The following is a 16755-nucleotide window of genomic DNA, read 5'->3' as shown; positions in this document are numbered from 1 at the left end:
ATGCCTATTTTCCATTTTGCAGTCCCTTGTCTCCCTCTTGTGGCCTCCTGGAGGCAACTAGCTGTGCAAAAAAAAGACAGCCTGGGGGCCGGCTGTTGCAGTGTTGCCCTCTCAGGCAACACTGAGTGACTGACTGAGCCGCACCGTCTTATATAAAGTTCAGACGGAACTTTGCACGTGTCATAGTGGAGACCTCAGGAGCCAGAGCCAGCTTTCTGACATCATAATGGGGCCTCAGAGATAAAAGCCTGGGCCCAGGCAGTGTTGGTCAGTGCTGCTCAGCAGGCAGCACTGGACTGGATTAAAGCTGATACAAGGTGTGAAAGGAGAAGGGGTGGCAGTGGGCATGCACTTACTGCTGCTGCTGCTGCTGCCAGTGTTTGCACGGCAGGAGGGCATTTGGGCGTTGCCAGGAAGGCGTTTTTATGTCGATTCCTCCTCTTTCAGCACTGCATTGTGGTGCAAGCAAAAGAAGCAAAACGCGCGGCACGTTCGGGTTATCGCTTCTCGGCCTTTTGGCTAAGATCAAGTGTAGTATCTGTTCTTATCAGTTTAATATCTGATACGTCCCCTATCTGGGGACCATATATTAAATGGATTTTTAGAACAGGGAGATGGAAATAGAGCTTGCTCTGTCCACTCCACGCATTGACCTGGTATTGCAGTATTTCCAGGACCGGTGCACCCTTTCCTTATGTGTTTACTAAAATCAGATTCCAAAAGTGCTTTTTGTGTTTGCCATTGTTTTTGTCTTTCGGATGGGATCTCCCCTTTTAATCCCATTATTTCAACACCTGTTGGACAATGCATTTGTACAGTCATGTGTGATAATGAGCTAATTTATTAAATGCAATTAATTAATACATTGCCACCTCTTGTTTTGTGTCGTCTGTGTTTCTGTGTTTCCGGCATTTCACATTGGAACAGCTCATTCACCTTCCTTGTCTTCTCTCCGCCCTCCCTCCTATGTAGGTTAAAGAGCTGCACCTGAGCCAGCCACTGATTGATGCAGCACCATAGTCAAATAGTGGAGTGGAGTAGGGGAACAGCAAACAGCCATTAAAGCAGCCAGCCCGCCCGCCCGCCCGCCCGCCCGCCCGCCCGTCACAATGGACCTACCTGTGTACACTAGATGGATGTGATGGAATGTACTGTGGTCCCTACATTTCAAGAAGAAGTAAGAATTGCAGTTGCAACAAACCCTTGCTTGCCTACAAAGAGAGCAGCAATTTGGATTTGTTACTATGTTACCTGGAAGAATAACAAACTGTGCAAGGATGGAGGTTGTAGGAGCAAGGAGAACAAGTTGTCTGTAAAGTTGGTGGATGCCTATTTTCCATTTTGCAGTCCCTTGTCTCCCTCTTGTGGCCTCCTGGAGGCAACTAGCTGTGCAAAGAAAAGACAGCCTGGGGGCCGGCTGTTGCAGTGTTGCCCTCTCAGGCAACACTGAGTGACTGACTGAGCCGCACCGTCTTATATAAAGTTCAGACGGAACTTTGCACGTGTCATAGTGGAGACCTCAGGAGCCAGAGCCAGCTTTCTGACATCATAATGGGGCCTCAGAGATAAAAGCCTGGGCCCAGGCAGTGTTGGTCAGTGCTGCTCAGCAGGCAGCACTGGACTGGATTAAAGCTGATACAAGGTGTGAAAGGAGAAGGGGTGGCAGTGGGCATGCACTTACTGCTGCTGCTGCTGCTGCCAGTGTTTGCACGGCAGGAGGGCATTTGGGCGTTGCCAGGAAGGCGTTTTTATGTCGATTCCTCCTCTTTCAGCACTGCATTGTGGTGCAAGCAAAACGCGCGGCACGTTCGGGTTATCGCTTCTCGGCCTTTTGGCTAAGATCAAGTGTAGTATCTGTTCTTATCAGTTTAATATCTGATACGTCCCCTATCTGGGGACCATATATTAAATGGATTTTTAGAACAGGGAGATGGAAATAGAGCTTGCTCTGTCCACTCCACGCATTGACCTGGTATTGCAGTATTTCCAGGACCGGTGCACCCTTTCCTTATGTGTTTACTAAAATCAGATTCCAAAAGTGCTTTTTGTGTTTGCCATTGTTTTTGTCTTTCGGATGGGATCTCCCCTTTTAATCCCATTATTTCAACACCTGTTGGACAATGCATTTGTACAGTCATGTGTGATAATGAGCTAATTTATTAAATGCAATTAATTAATACATTGCCACCTCTTGTTTTGTGTCGTCTGTGTTTCTGTGTTTCCGGCATTTCACATTGGAACAGCTCATTCACCTTCCTTGTCTTCTCTCCGCCCTCCCTCCTATGTAGGTTAAAGAGCTGCACCTGAGCCAGCCACTGATTGATGCAGCACCATAGTCAAATAGTGGAGTGGAGTAGGGGAACAGCAAACAGCCATTAAAGCAGCCAGCCCGCCCGCCCGCCCGTCACAATGGACCTACCTGTGTACACTAGATGGATGTGATGGAATGTACTGTGGTCCCTACATTTCAAGAAGAAGTAAGAATTGCAGTTGCAACAAACCCTTGCTTGCCTACAAAGAGAGCAGCAATTTGGATTTGTTACTATGTTACCTGGAAGAATAACAAACTGTGCAAGGATGGAGGTTGTAGGAGCAAGGAGAACAAGTTGTCTGTAAAGTTGGTGGATGCCTATTTTCCATTTTGCAGTCCCTTGTCTCCCTCTTGTGGCCTCCTGGAGGCAACTAGCTGTGCAAAAAAAAGACAGCCTGGGGGCCGGCTGTTGCAGTGTTGCCCTCTCAGGCAACACTGAGTGACTGACTGAGCCGCACCGTCTTATATAAAGTTCAGACGGAACTTTGCACGTGTCATAGTGGAGACCTCAGGAGCCAGAGCCAGCTTTCTGACATCATAATGGGGCCTCAGAGATAAAAGCCTGGGCCCAGGCAGTGTTGGTCAGTGCTGCTCAGCAGGCAGCACTGGACTGGATTAAAGCTGATACAAGGTGTGAAAGGAGAAGGGGTGGCAGTGGGCATGCACTTACTGCTGCTGCTGCTGCTGCCAGTGTTTGCACGGCAGGAGGGCATTTGGGCGTTGCCAGGAAGGCGTTTTTATGTCGATTCCTCCTCTTTCAGCACTGCATTGTGGTGCAAGCAAAAGAAGCAAAACGCGCGGCACGTTCGGGTTATCGCTTCTCGGCCTTTTGGCTAAGATCAAGTGTAGTATCTGTTCTTATCAGTTTAATATCTGATACGTCCCCTATCTGGGGACCATATATTAAATGGATTTTTAGAACAGGGAGATGGAAATAGAGCTTGCTCTGTCCACTCCACGCATTGACCTGGTATTGCAGTATTTCCAGGACCGGTGCACCCTTTCCTTATGTGTTTACTAAAATCAGATTCCAAAAGTGCTTTTTGTGTTTGCCATTGTTTTTGTCTTTCGGATGGGATCTCCCCTTTTAATCCCATTATTTCAACACCTGTTGGACAATGCATTTGTACAGTCATGTGTGATAATGAGCTAATTTATTAAATGCAATTAATTAATACATTGCCACCTCTTGTTTTGTGTCGTCTGTGTTTCTGTGTTTCCGGCATTTCACATTGGAACAGCTCATTCACCTTCCTTGTCTTCTCTCCGCCCTCCCTCCTATGTAGGTTAAAGAGCTGCACCTGAGCCAGCCACTGATTGATGCAGCACCATAGTCAAATAGTGGAGTGGAGTAGGGGAACAGCAAACAGCCATTAAAGCAGCCAGCCCGCCCGCCCGCCCGCCCGCCCGTCACAATGGACCTACCTGTGTACACTAGATGGATGTGATGGAATGTACTGTGGTCCCTACATTTCAAGAAGAAGTAAGAATTGCAGTTGCAACAAACCCTTGCTTGCCTACAAAGAGAGCAGCAATTTGGATTTGTTACTATGTTACCTGGAAGAATAACAAACTGTGCAAGGATGGAGGTTGTAGGAGCAAGGAGAACAAGTTGTCTGTAAAGTTGGTGGATGCCTATTTTCCATTTTGCAGTCCCTTGTCTCCCTCTTGTGGCCTCCTGGAGGCAACTAGCTGTGCAAAGAAAAGACAGCCTGGGGGCCGGCTGTTGCAGTGTTGCCCTCTCAGGCAACACTGAGTGACTGACTGAGCCGCACCGTCTTATATAAAGTTCAGACGGAACTTTGCACGTGTCATAGTGGAGACCTCAGGAGCCAGAGCCAGCTTTCTGACATCATAATGGGGCCTCAGAGATAAAAGCCTGGGCCCAGGCAGTGTTGGTCAGTGCTGCTCAGCAGGCAGCACTGGACTGGATTAAAGCTGATACAAGGTGTGAAAGGAGAAGGGGTGGCAGTGGGCATGCACTTACTGCTGCTGCTGCTGCTGCCAGTGTTTGCACGGCAGGAGGGCATTTGGGCGTTGCCAGGAAGGCGTTTTTATGTCGATTCCTCCTCTTTCAGCACTGCATTGTGGTGCAAGCAAAACGCGCGGCACGTTCGGGTTATCGCTTCTCGGCCTTTTGGCTAAGATCAAGTGTAGTATCTGTTCTTATCAGTTTAATATCTGATACGTCCCCTATCTGGGGACCATATATTAAATGGATTTTTAGAACAGGGAGATGGAAATAGAGCTTGCTCTGTCCACTCCACGCATTGACCTGGTATTGCAGTATTTCCAGGACCGGTGCACCCTTTCCTTATGTGTTTACTAAAATCAGATTCCAAAAGTGCTTTTTGTGTTTGCCATTGTTTTTGTCTTTCGGATGGGATCTCCCCTTTTAATCCCATTATTTCAACACCTGTTGGACAATGCATTTGTACAGTCATGTGTGATAATGAGCTAATTTATTAAATGCAATTAATTAATACATTGCCACCTCTTGTTTTGTGTCGTCTGTGTTTCTGTGTTTCCGGCATTTCACATTGGAACAGCTCATTCACCTTCCTTGTCTTCTCTCCGCCCTCCCTCCTATGTAGGTTAAAGAGCTGCACCTGAGCCAGCCACTGATTGATGCAGCACCATAGTCAAATAGTGGAGTGGAGTAGGGGAACAGCAAACAGCCATTAAAGCAGCCAGCCCGCCCGCCCGCCCGTCACAATGGACCTACCTGTGTACACTAGATGGATGTGATGGAATGTACTGTGGTCCCTACATTTCAAGAAGAAGTAAGAATTGCAGTTGCAACAAACCCTTGCTTGCCTACAAAGAGAGCAGCAATTTGGATTTGTTACTATGTTACCTGGAAGAATAACAAACTGTGCAAGGATGGAGGTTGTAGGAGCAAGGAGAACAAGTTGTCTGTAAAGTTGGTGGATGCCTATTTTCCATTTTGCAGTCCCTTGTCTCCCTCTTGTGGCCTCCTGGAGGCAACTAGCTGTGCAAAGAAAAGACAGCCTGGGGGCCGGCTGTTGCAGTGTTGCCCTCTCAGGCAACACTGAGTGACTGACTGAGCCGCACCGTCTTATATAAAGTTCAGACGGAACTTTGCACGTGTCATAGTGGAGACCTCAGGAGCCAGAGCCAGCTTTCTGACATCATAATGGGGCCTCAGAGATAAAAGCCTGGGCCCAGGCAGTGTTGGTCAGTGCTGCTCAGCAGGCAGCACTGGACTGGATTAAAGCTGATACAAGGTGTGAAAGGAGAAGGGGTGGCAGTGGGCATGCACTTACTGCTGCTGCTGCTGCTGCCAGTGTTTGCACGGCAGGAGGGCATTTGGGCGTTGCCAGGAAGGCGTTTTTATGTCGATTCCTCCTCTTTCAGCACTGCATTGTGGTGCAAGCAAAACGCGCGGCACGTTCGGGTTATCGCTTCTCGGCCTTTTGGCTAAGATCAAGTGTAGTATCTGTTCTTATCAGTTTAATATCTGATACGTCCCCTATCTGGGGACCATATATTAAATGGATTTTTAGAACAGGGAGATGGAAATAGAGCTTGCTCTGTCCACTCCACGCATTGACCTGGTATTGCAGTATTTCCAGGACCGGTGCACCCTTTCCTTATGTGTTTACTAAAATCAGATTCCAAAAGTGCTTTTTGTGTTTGCCATTGTTTTTGTCTTTCGGATGGGATCTCCCCTTTTAATCCCATTATTTCAACACCTGTTGGACAATGCATTTGTACAGTCATGTGTGATAATGAGCTAATTTATTAAATGCAATTAATTAATACATTGCCACCTCTTGTTTTGTGTCGTCTGTGTTTCTGTGTTTCCGGCATTTCACATTGGAACAGCTCATTCACCTTCCTTGTCTTCTCTCCGCCCTCCCTCCTAGGTAGGTTAAAGAGCTGCACCTGAGCCAGCCACTGATTGATGCAGCACCATTGTCAAATAGTGGAGTGGAGTAGGGGAACAGCAAACAGCCATTAAAGCAGCCAGCCCGCCCGCCCGCCCGTCACAATGGACCTACCTGTGTACACTAGATGGATGTGATGGAATGTACTGTGGTCCCTACATTTCAAGAAGAAGTAAGAATTGCAGTTGCAACAAACCCTTGCTTGCCTACAAAGAGAGCAGCAATTTGGATTTGTTACTATGTTACCTGGAAGAATAACAAACTGTGCAAGGATGGAGGTTGTAGGAGCAAGGAGAACAAGTTGTCTGTAAAGTTGGTGGATGCCTATTTTCCATTTTGCAGTCCCTTGTCTCCCTCTTGTGGCCTCCTGGAGGCAACTAGCTGTGCAAAAAAAAGACAGCCTGGGGGCCGGCTGTTGCAGTGTTGCCCTCTCAGGCAACACTGAGTGACTGACTGAGCCGCACCATCTTATATAAAGTTCAGACGGAACTTTGCACGTGTCATAGTGGAGACCTCAGGAGCCAGAGCCAGCTTTCTGACATCATAATGGGGCCTCAGAGATAAAAGCCTGGGCCCAGGCAGTGTTGGTCAGTGCTGCTCAGCAGGCAGCACTGGACTGGATTAAAGCTGATACAAGGTGTGAAAGGAGAAGGGGTGGCAGTGGGCATGCACTTACTGCTGCTGCTGCTGCTGCTGCTGCTGCCAGTGTTTGCACGGCAGGAGGGCATTTGGGCGTTGCCAGGAAGGCGTTTTTAAGTCGATTCCTCCTCTTTCAGCACTGCATTGTGGTGAAAGCAAAAGAAGCAAAACGCGCGGCACGTTCGGGTTATCGCTTCTCGGCCTTTTGGCTAAGATCAAGTGTAGTATCTGTTCTTATCAGTTTAATATCTGATACGTCCCCTATCTGGGGACCATATATTAAATGGATTTTTAGAACAGGGAGATGGAAATAGAGCTTGCTCTGTCCACTCCACGCATTGACCTGGTATTGCAGTATTTCCAGGACCGGTGCACCCTTTCCTTATGTGTTTACTAAAATCAGATTCCAAAAGTGCTTTTTGTGTTTGCCATTGTTTTTGTCTTTCGGATGGGATCTCCCCTTTTAATCCCATTATTTCAACACCTGTTGGACAATGCATTTGTACAGTCATGTGTGATAATGAGCTAATTTATTAAATGCAATTAATTAATACATTGCCACCTCTTGTTTTGTGTCGTCTGTGTTTCTGTGTTTCCGGCATTTCACATTGGAACAGCTCATTCACCTTCCTTGTCTTCTCTCCGCCCTCCCTCCTAGGTAGGTTAAAGAGCTGCACCTGAGCCAGCCACTGATTGATGCAGCACCATAGTCAAATAGTGGAGTGGAGTAGGGGAACAGCAAACAGCCATTAAAGCAGCCAGCCCGCCCGCCCGCCCGCCCGCCCGTCACAATGGACCTACCTGTGTACACTAGATGGATGTGATGGAATGTACTGTGGTCCCTACATTTCAAGAAGAAGTAAGAATTGCAGTTGCAACAAACCCTTGCTTGCCTACAAAGAGAGCAGCAATTTGGATTTGTTACTATGTTACCTGGAAGAATAACAAACTGTGCAAGGATGGAGGTTGTAGGAGCAAGGAGAACAAGTTGTCTGTAAAGTTGGTGGATGCCTATTTTCCATTTTGCAGTCCCTTGTCTCCCTCTTGTGGCCTCCTGGAGGCAACTAGCTGTGCAAAAGAAAGACAGCCTGGGGGCCGGCTGTTGCAGTGTTGCCCTCTCAGGCAACACTGAGTGACTGACTGAGCCGCACCGTCTTATATAAAGTTCAGACGGAACTTTGCACGTGTCATAGTGGAGACCTCAGGAGCCAGAGCCAGCTTTCTGACATCATAATGGGGCCTCAGAGATAAAAGCCTGGGCCCAGGCAGTGTTGGTCAGTGCTGCTCAGCAGGCAGCACTGGACTGGATTAAAGCTGATACAAGGTGTGAAAGGAGAAGGGGTGGCAGTGGGCATGCACTTACTGCTGCTGCTGCTGCTGCCAGTGTTTGCACGGCAGGAGGGCATTTGGGCGTTGCCAGGAAGGCGTTTTTATGTCGATTCCTCCTCTTTCAGCACTGCATTGTGGTGCAAGCAAAAGAAGCAAAACGCGCGGCACGTTCGGGTTATCGCTTCTCGGCCTTTTGGCTAAGATCAAGTGTAGTATCTGTTCTTATCAGTTTAATATCTGATACGTCCCCTATCTGGGGACCATATATTAAATGGATTTTTAGAACAGGGAGATGGAAATAGAGCTTGCTCTGTCCACTCCACGCATTGACCTGGTATTGCAGTATTTCCAGGACCGGTGCACCCTTTCCTTATGTGTTTACTAAAATCAGATTCCAAAAGTGCTTTTTGTGTTTGCCATTGTTTTTGTCTTTCGGATGGGATCTCCCCTTTTAATCCCATTATTTCAACACCTGTTGGACAATGCATTTGTACAGTCATGTGTGATAATGAGCTAATTTATTAAATGCAATTAATTAATACATTGCCACCTCTTGTTTTGTGTCGTCTGTGTTTCTGTGTTTCCGGCATTTCACATTGGAACAGCTCATTCACCTTCCTTGTCTTCTCTCCGCCCTCCCTCCTAGGTAGGTTAAAGAGCTGCACCTGAGCCAGCCACTGATTGATGCAGCACCATAGTCAAATAGTGGAGTGGAGTAGGGGAACAGCAAACAGCCATTAAAGCAGCCAGCCCGCCCGCCCGCCCGTCACAATGGACCTACCTGTGTACACTAGATGGATGTGATGGAATGTACTGTGGTCCCTACATTTCAAGAAGAAGTAAGAATTGCAGTTGCAACAAACCCTTGCTTGCCTACAAAGAGAGCAGCAATTTGGATTTGTTACTATGTTACCTGGAAGAATAACAAACTGTGCAAGGATGGAGGTTGTAGGAGCAAGGAGAACAAGTTGTCTGTAAAGTTGGTGGATGCCTATTTTCCATTTTGCAGTCCCTTGTCTCCCTCTTGTGGCCTCCTGGAGGCAACTAGCTGTGCAAAAAAAAGACAGCCTGGGGGCCGGCTGTTGCAGTGTTGCCCTCTCAGGCAACACTGAGTGACTGACTGAGCCGCACCGTCTTATATAAAGTTCAGACGGAACTTTGCACGTGTCATAGTGGAGACCTCAGGAGCCAGAGCCAGCTTTCTGACATCATAATGGGGCCTCAGAGATAAAAGCCTGGGCCCAGGCAGTGTTGGTCAGTGCTGCTCAGCAGGCAGCACTGGACTGGATTAAAGCTGATACAAGGTGTGAAAGGAGAAGGGGTGGCAGTGGGCATGCACTTACTGCTGCTGCTGCTGCTGCTGCTGCTGCCAGTGTTTGCACGGCAGGAGGGCATTTGGGCGTTGCCAGGAAGGCGTTTTTATGTCGATTCCTCCTCTTTCAGCACTGCATTGTGGTGCAAGCAAAAGAAGCAAAACGCGCGGCACGTTCGGGTTATCGCTTCTCGGCCTTTTGGCTAAGATCAAGTGTAGTATCTGTTCTTATCAGTTTAATATCTGATACGTCCCCTATCTGGGGACCATATATTAAATGGATTTTTAGAACAGGGAGATGGAAATAGAGCTTGCTCTGTCCACTCCACGCATTGACCTGGTATTGCAGTATTTCCAGGACCGGTGCACCCTTTCCTTATGTGTTTACTAAAATCAGATTCCAAAAGTGCTTTTTGTGTTTGCCATTGTTTTTGTCTTTCGGATGGGATCTCCCCTTTTAATCCCATTATTTCAACACCTGTTGGACAATGCATTTGTACAGTCATGTGTGATAATGAGCTAATTTATTAAATGCAATTAATTAATTAATACATTGACACCTCTTGTTTTGTGTCGTCTGTGTTTCTGTGTTTCCGGCATTTCACATTTTGAACAGCTCATTCACCTTCCTTGTCTTCTCTCCGCCCTCCCTCCTAGGTAGGTTAAAGAGCTGCACCTGAGCCAGCCACTGATTGATGCAGCACCATAGTCAAATAGTGGAGTGGAGTAGGGGAACAGCAAACAGCCATTAAAGCAGCCAGCCCGCCCGCCCGCCCGTCACAATGGACCTACCTGTGTACACTAGATGGATGTGATGGAATGTACTGTGGTCCCTACATTTCAAGAAGAAGTAAGAATTGCAGTTGCAACAAACCCTTGCTTGCCTACAAAGAGAGCAGCAATTTGGATTTGTTACTATGTTACCTGGAAGAATAACAAACTGTGCAAGGATGGAGGTTGTAGGAGCAAGGAGAACAAGTTGTCTGTAAAGTTGGTGGATGCCTATTTTCCATTTTGCAGTCCCTTGTCTCCCTCTTGTGGCCTCCTGGAGGCAACTAGCTGTGCAAAAAAAAGACAGCCTGGGGGCCGGCTGTTGCAGTGTTGCCCTCTCAGGCAACACTGAGTGACTGACTGAGCCGCACCGTCTTATATAAAGTTCAGACGGAACTTTGCACGTGTCATAGTGGAGACCTCAGGAGCCAGAGCCAGCTTTCTGACATCATAATGGGGCCTCAGAGATAAAAGCCTGGGCCCAGGCAGTGTTGGTCAGTGCTGCTCAGCAGGCAGCACTGGACTGGATTAAAGCTGATACAAGGTGTGAAAGGAGAAGGGGTGGCAGTGGGCATGCACTTACTGCTGCTGCTGCTGCTGCTGCTGCCAGTGTTTGCACGGCAGGAGGGCATTTGGGCGTTGCCAGGAAGGCGTTTTTATGTCGATTCCTCCTCTTTCAGCACTGCATTGTGGTGCAAGCAAAAGAAGCAAAACGCGCGGCACGTTCGGGTTATCGCTTCTCGGCCTTTTGGCTAAGATCAAGTGTAGTATCTGTTCTTATCAGTTTAATATCTGATACGTCCCCTATCTGGGGACCATATATTAAATGGATTTTTAGAACAGGGAGATGGAAATAGAGCTTGCTCTGTCCACTCCACGCATTGACCTGGTATTGCAGTATTTCCAGGACCGGTGCACCCTTTCCTTATGTGTTTACTAAAATCAGATTCCAAAAGTGCTTTTTGTGTTTGCCATTGTTTTTGTCTTTCGGATGGGATCTCCCCTTTTAATCCCATTATTTCAACACCTGTTGGACAATGCATTTGTACAGTCATGTGTGATAATGAGCTAATTTATTAAATGCAATTAATTAATTAATACATTGACACCTCTTGTTTTGTGTCGTCTGTGTTTCTGTGTTTCCGGCATTTCACATTTTGAACAGCTCATTCACCTTCCTTGTCTTCTCTCCGCCCTCCCTCCTAGGTAGGTTAAAGAGCTGCACCTGAGCCAGCCACTGATTGATGCAGCACCATAGTCAAATAGTGGAGTGGAGTAGGGGAACAGCAAACAGCCATTAAAGCAGCCAGCCCGCCCGCCCGCCCGTCACAATGGACCTACCTGTGTACACTAGATGGATGTGATGGAATGTACTGTGGTCCCTACATTTCAAGAAGAAGTAAGAATTGCAGTTGCAACAAACCCTTGCTTGCCTACAAAGAGAGCAGCAATTTGGATTTGTTACTATGTTACCTGGAAGAATAACAAACTGTGCAAGGATGGAGGTTGTAGGAGCAAGGAGAACAAGTTGTCTGTAAAGTTGGTGGATGCCTATTTTCCATTTTGCAGTCCCTTGTCTCCCTCTTGTGGCCTCCTGGAGGCAACTAGCTGTGCAAAAAAAAGACAGCCTGGGGGCCGGCTGTTGCAGTGTTGCCCTCTCAGGCAACACTGAGTGACTGACTGAGCCGCACCGTCTTATATAAAGTTCAGACGGAACTTTGCACGTGTCATAGTGGAGACCTCAGGAGCCAGAGCCAGCTTTCTGACATCATAATGGGGCCTCAGAGATAAAAGCCTGGGCCCAGGCAGTGTTGGTCAGTGCTGCTCAGCAGGCAGCACTGGACTGGATTAAAGCTGATACAAGGTGTGAAAGGAGAAGGGGTGGCAGTGGGCATGCACTTACTGCTGCTGCTGCTGCTGCTGCTGCCAGTGTTTGCACGGCAGGAGGGCATTTGGGCGTTGCCAGGAAGGCGTTTTTATGTAGATTCCTCCTCTTTCAGCACTGCATTGTGGTGCAAGCAAAAGAAGCAAAACGCGCGGCACGTTCGGGTTATCGCTTCTCGGCCTTTTGGCTAAGATCAAGTGTAGTATCTGTTCTTATCAGTTTAATATCTGATACGTCCCCTATCTGGGGACCATATATTAAATGGATTTTTAGAACAGGGAGATGGAAATAGAGCTTGCTCTGTCCACTCCACGCATTGACCTGGTATTGCAGTATTTCCAGGACCGGTGCACCCTTTCCTTATGTGTTTACTAAAATCAGATTCCAAAAGTGCTTTTTGTGTTTGCCATTGTTTTTGTCTTTCGGATGGGATCTCCCCTTTTAATCCCATTATTTCAACACCTGTTGGACAATGCATTTGTACAGTCATGTGTGATAATGAGCTAATTTATTAAATGCAATTAATTAATACATTGCCACCTCTTGTTTTGTGTCGTCTGTGTTTCTGTGTTTCCGGCATTTCACATTGGAACAGCTCATTCACCTTCCTTGTCTTCTCTCCGCCCTCCCTCCTAGGTAGGTTAAAGAGCTGCACCTGAGCCAGCCACTGATTGATGCAGCACCATAGTCAAATAGTGGAGTGGAGTAGGGGAACAGCAAACAGCTATTAAAGCAGCCAGCCCGCCCGCCCGCCCGCCCGTCACAATGGACCTACCTGTGTACACTAGATGGATGTGATGGAATGTACTGTGGTCCCTACATTTCAAGAAGAAGTAAGAATTGCAGTTGCAACAAACCCTTGCTTGCCTACAAAGAGAGCAGCAATTTGGATTTGTTACTATGTTACCTGGAAGAATAACAAACTGTGCAAGGATGGAGGTTGTAGGAGCAAGGAGAACAAGTTGTCTGTAAAGTTGGTGGATGCCTATTTTCCATTTTGCAGTCCCTTGTCTCCCTCTTGTGGCCTCCTGGAGGCAACTAGCTGTGCAAAAAAAAGACAGCCTGGGGGCCGGCTGTTGCAGTGTTGCCCTCTCAGGCAACACTGAGTGACTGACTGAGCCGCACCGTCTTATATAAAGTTCAGACGGAACTTTGCACGTGTCATAGTGGAGACCTCAGGAGCCAGAGCCAGCTTTCTGACATCATAATGGGGCCTCAGAGATAAAAGCCTGGGCCCAGGCAGTGTTGGTCAGTGCTGCTCAGCAGGCAGCACTGGACTGGATTAAAGCTGATACAAGGTGTGAAAGGAGAAGGGGTGGCAGTGGGCATGCACTTACTGCTGCTGCTGCTGCTGCTGCTGCCAGTGTTTGCACGGCAGGAAGGCATTTGGGCGTTGCCAGGAAGGCGTTTTTATGTCGATTCCTCCTCTTTCAGCACTGCATTGTGGTGCAAGCAAAAGAAGCAAAACGCGCGGCACGTTCGGGTTATCGCTTATCGGCCTTTTGGCTAAGATCAAGTGTAGTATCTGTTCTTATCAGTTTAATATCTGATACGTCCCCTATCTGGGGACCATATATTAAATGGATTTTTAGAACAGGGAGATGGAAATAGAGCTTGCTCTGTCCACTCCACGCATTGACCTGGTATTGCAGTATTTCCAGGACCGGTGCACCCTTTCCTTATGTGTTTACTAAAATCAGATTCCAAAAGTGCTTTTTGTGTTTGCCATTGTTTTTGTCTTTCGGATGGGATCTCCCCTTTTAATCCCATTATTTCAACACCTGTTGGACAATGCATTTGTACAGTCATGTGTGATAATGAGCTAATTTATTAAATGCAATTAATTAATACATTGCCACCTCTTGTTTTGTGTCGTCTGTGTTTCTGTGTTTCCGGCATTTCACATTGGAACAGCTCATTCACCTTCCTTGTCTTCTCTCCGCCCTCCCTCCTAGGTAGGTTAAAGAGCTGCACCTGAGCCAGCCACTGATTGATGCAGCACCATAGTCAAATAGTGGAGTGGAGTAGGGGAACAGCAAACAGCCATTAAAGCAGCCAGCCCGCCCGCCCGCCCGTCACAATGGACCTACCTGTGTACACTAGATGGATGTGATGGAATGTACTGTGGTCCCTACATTTCAAGAAGAAGTAAGAATTGCAGTTGCAACAAACCCTTGCTTGCCTACAAAGAGAGCAGCAATTTGGATTTGTTACTATGTTACCTGGAAGAATAACAAACTGTGCAAGGATGGAGGTTGTAGGAGCAAGGAGAACAAGTTGTCTGTAAAGTTGGTGGATGCCTATTTTCCATTTTGCAGTCCCTTGTCTCCCTCTTGTGGCCTCCTGGAGGCAACTAGCTGTGCAAAAAAAAGACAGCCTGGGGGCCGGCTGTTGCAGTGTTGCCCTCTCAGGCAACACTGAGTGACTGACTGAGCCGCACCGTCTTATATAAAGTTCAGACGGAACTTTGCACGTGTCATAGTGGAGACCTCAGGAGCCAGAGCCAGCTTTCTGACATCATAATGGGGCCTCAGAGATAAAAGCCTGGGCCCAGGCAGTGTTGGTCAGTGCTGCTCAGCAGGCAGCACTGGACTGGATTAAAGCTGATACAAGGTGTGAAAGGAGAAGGAGTGGCAGTGGGCATGCACTTACTGCTGCTGCTGCTGCTGCTGCTGCCAGTGTTTGCACGGCAGGAGGGCATTTGGGCGTTGCCAGGAAGGCGTTTTTATGTCGATTCCTCCTCTTTCAGCACTGCATTGTGGTGCAAGCAAAAGAAGCAAAACGCGCGGCACGTTCGGGTTATCGCTTCTCGGCCTTTTGGCTAAGATCAAGTGTAGTATCTGTTCTTATCAGTTTAATATCTGATACGTCCCCTATCTGGGGACCATATATTAAATGGATTTTTAGAACAGGGAGATGGAAATAGAGCTTGCTCTGTCCACTCCACGCATTCACCTGGTATTGCAGTATTTCCAGGACCGGTGCACCCTTTCCTTATGTGTTTACTAAAATCAGATTCCAAAAGTGCTTTTTGTGTTTGCCATTGTTTTTGTCTTTCGGATGGGATCTCCCCTTTTAATCCCATTATTTCAACACCTGTTGGACAATGCATTTGTACAGTCATGTGTGATAATGAGCTAATTTATTAAATGCAATTAATTAATACATTGCCACCTCTTGTTTTGTGTCGTCTGTGTTTCTGTGTTTCCGGCATTTCACATTGGAACAGCTCATTCACCTTCCTTGTCTTCTCTCCGCCCTCCCTCCTAGGTAGGTTAAAGAGCTGCACCTGAGCCAGCCACTGATTGATGCAGCACCATAGTCAAATAGTGGAGTGGAGTAGGGGAACAGCAAACAGCCATTAAAGCAGCCAGCCCGCCCGCCCGCCCGTCACAATGGACCTACCTGTGTACACTAGATGGATGTGATGGAATGTACTGTGGTCCCTACATTTCAAGAAGAAGTAAGAATTACAGTTGCAACAAACCCTTGCTTGCCTACAAAGAGAGCAGCAATTTGGATTTGTTACTATGTTACCTGGAAGAATAACAAACTGTGCAAGGATGGAGGTTGTAGGAGCAAGGAGAACAAGTTGTCTGTAAAGTTGGTGGATGCCTATTTTCCATTTTGCAGTCCCTTGTCTCCCTCTTGTGGCCTCCTGGAGGCAACTAGCTGTGCAAAAAAAAGACAGCCTGGGGGCCGGCTGTTGCAGTGTTGCCCTCTCAGGCAACACTGAGTGACTGACTGAGCCGCACCGTCTTATATAAAGTTCAGACGGAACTTTGCACGTGTCATAGTGGAGACCTCAGGAGCCAGAGCCAGCTTTCTGACATCATAATGGGGCCTCAGAGATAAAAGCCTGGGCCCAGGCAGTGTTGGTCAGTGCTGCTCAGCAGGCAGCACTGGACTGGATTAAAGCTGATACAAGGTGTGAAAGGAGAAGGGGTGGCAGTGGGCATGCACTTACTGCTGCTGCTGCTGCTGCTGCCAGTGTTTGCACGGCAGGAGGGCATTTGGGCGTTGCCAGGAAGGCGTTTTTATGTCGATTCCTCCTCTTTCAGCACTGCATTGTGGTGCAAGCAAAAGAAGCAAAACGCGCGGCACGTTCGGGTTATCGCTTCTCGGCCTTTTGGCTAAGATCAAGTGTAGTATCTGTTCTTATCAGTTTAATATCTGATACGTCCCCTATCTGGGGACCATATATTAAATGGATTTTTAGAACAGGGAGATGGAAATAGAGCTTGCTCTGTCCACTCCACGCATTGACCTGGTATTGCAGTATTTCCAGGACCGGTGCACCCTTTCCTTATGTGTTTACTAAAATCAGATTCCAAAAGTGCTTTTTGTGTTTGCCATTGTTTTTGTCTTTCGGATGGGATCTCCCCTTTTAATCCCATTATTTCAACACCTGTTGGACAATGCATTTGTACAGTCATGTGTGATAATGAGCTAATTTATTAAATGCAATTAATTAATACATTGCCACCTCTTGTTTTGTGTCGTCTGTGATTCTGTGTTTCCGGCATTTCTCATTGGAACAGCTCATTCACCTTCCTTGTCTTCTCTCCGCCCTCCCTCCTAGGTAGGTTAAAGAGCT

General features: G+C 47.4%; 13 non-coding genes across 13 annotated transcripts; all 13 read left to right on the top strand.

The window, feature by feature from the left end:
- Positions 1 to 499: 499 nt before the first annotated feature.
- Positions 500 to 690, top strand: LOC142677100 (U2 spliceosomal RNA). Its single transcript, XR_012852152.1, has one exon. It is a non-coding gene; the product is annotated as a U2 spliceosomal RNA (small nuclear RNA).
- Positions 691 to 1815: 1125 nt separating this feature from the next.
- LOC142677099 (U2 spliceosomal RNA) lies at positions 1816 to 2006 on the top strand. The gene has a single exon (XR_012852151.1). It is a non-coding gene; the product is annotated as a U2 spliceosomal RNA (small nuclear RNA).
- A 1118-nt stretch (positions 2007 to 3124) lies between these two features.
- Positions 3125 to 3315, top strand: LOC142677098 (U2 spliceosomal RNA). Its single transcript, XR_012852150.1, has one exon. It is a non-coding gene; the product is annotated as a U2 spliceosomal RNA (small nuclear RNA).
- A 1117-nt stretch (positions 3316 to 4432) lies between these two features.
- LOC142677097 (U2 spliceosomal RNA) lies at positions 4433 to 4623 on the top strand. The gene has a single exon (XR_012852149.1). It is a non-coding gene; the product is annotated as a U2 spliceosomal RNA (small nuclear RNA).
- A 1109-nt stretch (positions 4624 to 5732) lies between these two features.
- On the top strand, positions 5733 to 5923 carry LOC142677096 (U2 spliceosomal RNA). The gene has a single exon (XR_012852148.1). It is a non-coding gene; the product is annotated as a U2 spliceosomal RNA (small nuclear RNA).
- Positions 5924 to 7050: 1127 nt separating this feature from the next.
- On the top strand, positions 7051 to 7241 carry LOC142677095 (U2 spliceosomal RNA). Its single transcript, XR_012852147.1, has one exon. It is a non-coding gene; the product is annotated as a U2 spliceosomal RNA (small nuclear RNA).
- A 1126-nt stretch (positions 7242 to 8367) lies between these two features.
- Positions 8368 to 8558, top strand: LOC142677092 (U2 spliceosomal RNA). The gene has a single exon (XR_012852146.1). It is a non-coding gene; the product is annotated as a U2 spliceosomal RNA (small nuclear RNA).
- A 1127-nt stretch (positions 8559 to 9685) lies between these two features.
- Positions 9686 to 9876, top strand: LOC142677090 (U2 spliceosomal RNA). Its single transcript, XR_012852144.1, has one exon. It is a non-coding gene; the product is annotated as a U2 spliceosomal RNA (small nuclear RNA).
- Positions 9877 to 11005: 1129 nt separating this feature from the next.
- LOC142677089 (U2 spliceosomal RNA) lies at positions 11006 to 11196 on the top strand. The gene has a single exon (XR_012852143.1). It is a non-coding gene; the product is annotated as a U2 spliceosomal RNA (small nuclear RNA).
- Positions 11197 to 12325: 1129 nt separating this feature from the next.
- On the top strand, positions 12326 to 12516 carry LOC142677088 (U2 spliceosomal RNA). The gene has a single exon (XR_012852142.1). It is a non-coding gene; the product is annotated as a U2 spliceosomal RNA (small nuclear RNA).
- A 1128-nt stretch (positions 12517 to 13644) lies between these two features.
- Positions 13645 to 13835, top strand: LOC142677518 (U2 spliceosomal RNA). Its single transcript, XR_012852530.1, has one exon. It is a non-coding gene; the product is annotated as a U2 spliceosomal RNA (small nuclear RNA).
- Positions 13836 to 14959: 1124 nt separating this feature from the next.
- LOC142677484 (U2 spliceosomal RNA) lies at positions 14960 to 15150 on the top strand. Its single transcript, XR_012852499.1, has one exon. It is a non-coding gene; the product is annotated as a U2 spliceosomal RNA (small nuclear RNA).
- A 1121-nt stretch (positions 15151 to 16271) lies between these two features.
- LOC142677087 (U2 spliceosomal RNA) lies at positions 16272 to 16462 on the top strand. The gene has a single exon (XR_012852141.1). It is a non-coding gene; the product is annotated as a U2 spliceosomal RNA (small nuclear RNA).
- The last annotated feature ends 293 nt before the right edge of the window (positions 16463 to 16755 follow it).

This window comes from Rhinoderma darwinii (assembly GCF_050947455.1).
Source record: "Rhinoderma darwinii isolate aRhiDar2 chromosome 2 unlocalized genomic scaffold, aRhiDar2.hap1 SUPER_2_unloc_31, whole genome shotgun sequence".
Classification (NCBI taxonomy): domain Eukaryota; kingdom Metazoa; phylum Chordata; class Amphibia; order Anura; family Rhinodermatidae; genus Rhinoderma; species Rhinoderma darwinii.
The sequence above is the reverse complement of the archived record's forward strand: the minus strand, read 5'-3'. Positions and strand labels throughout refer to the sequence as shown.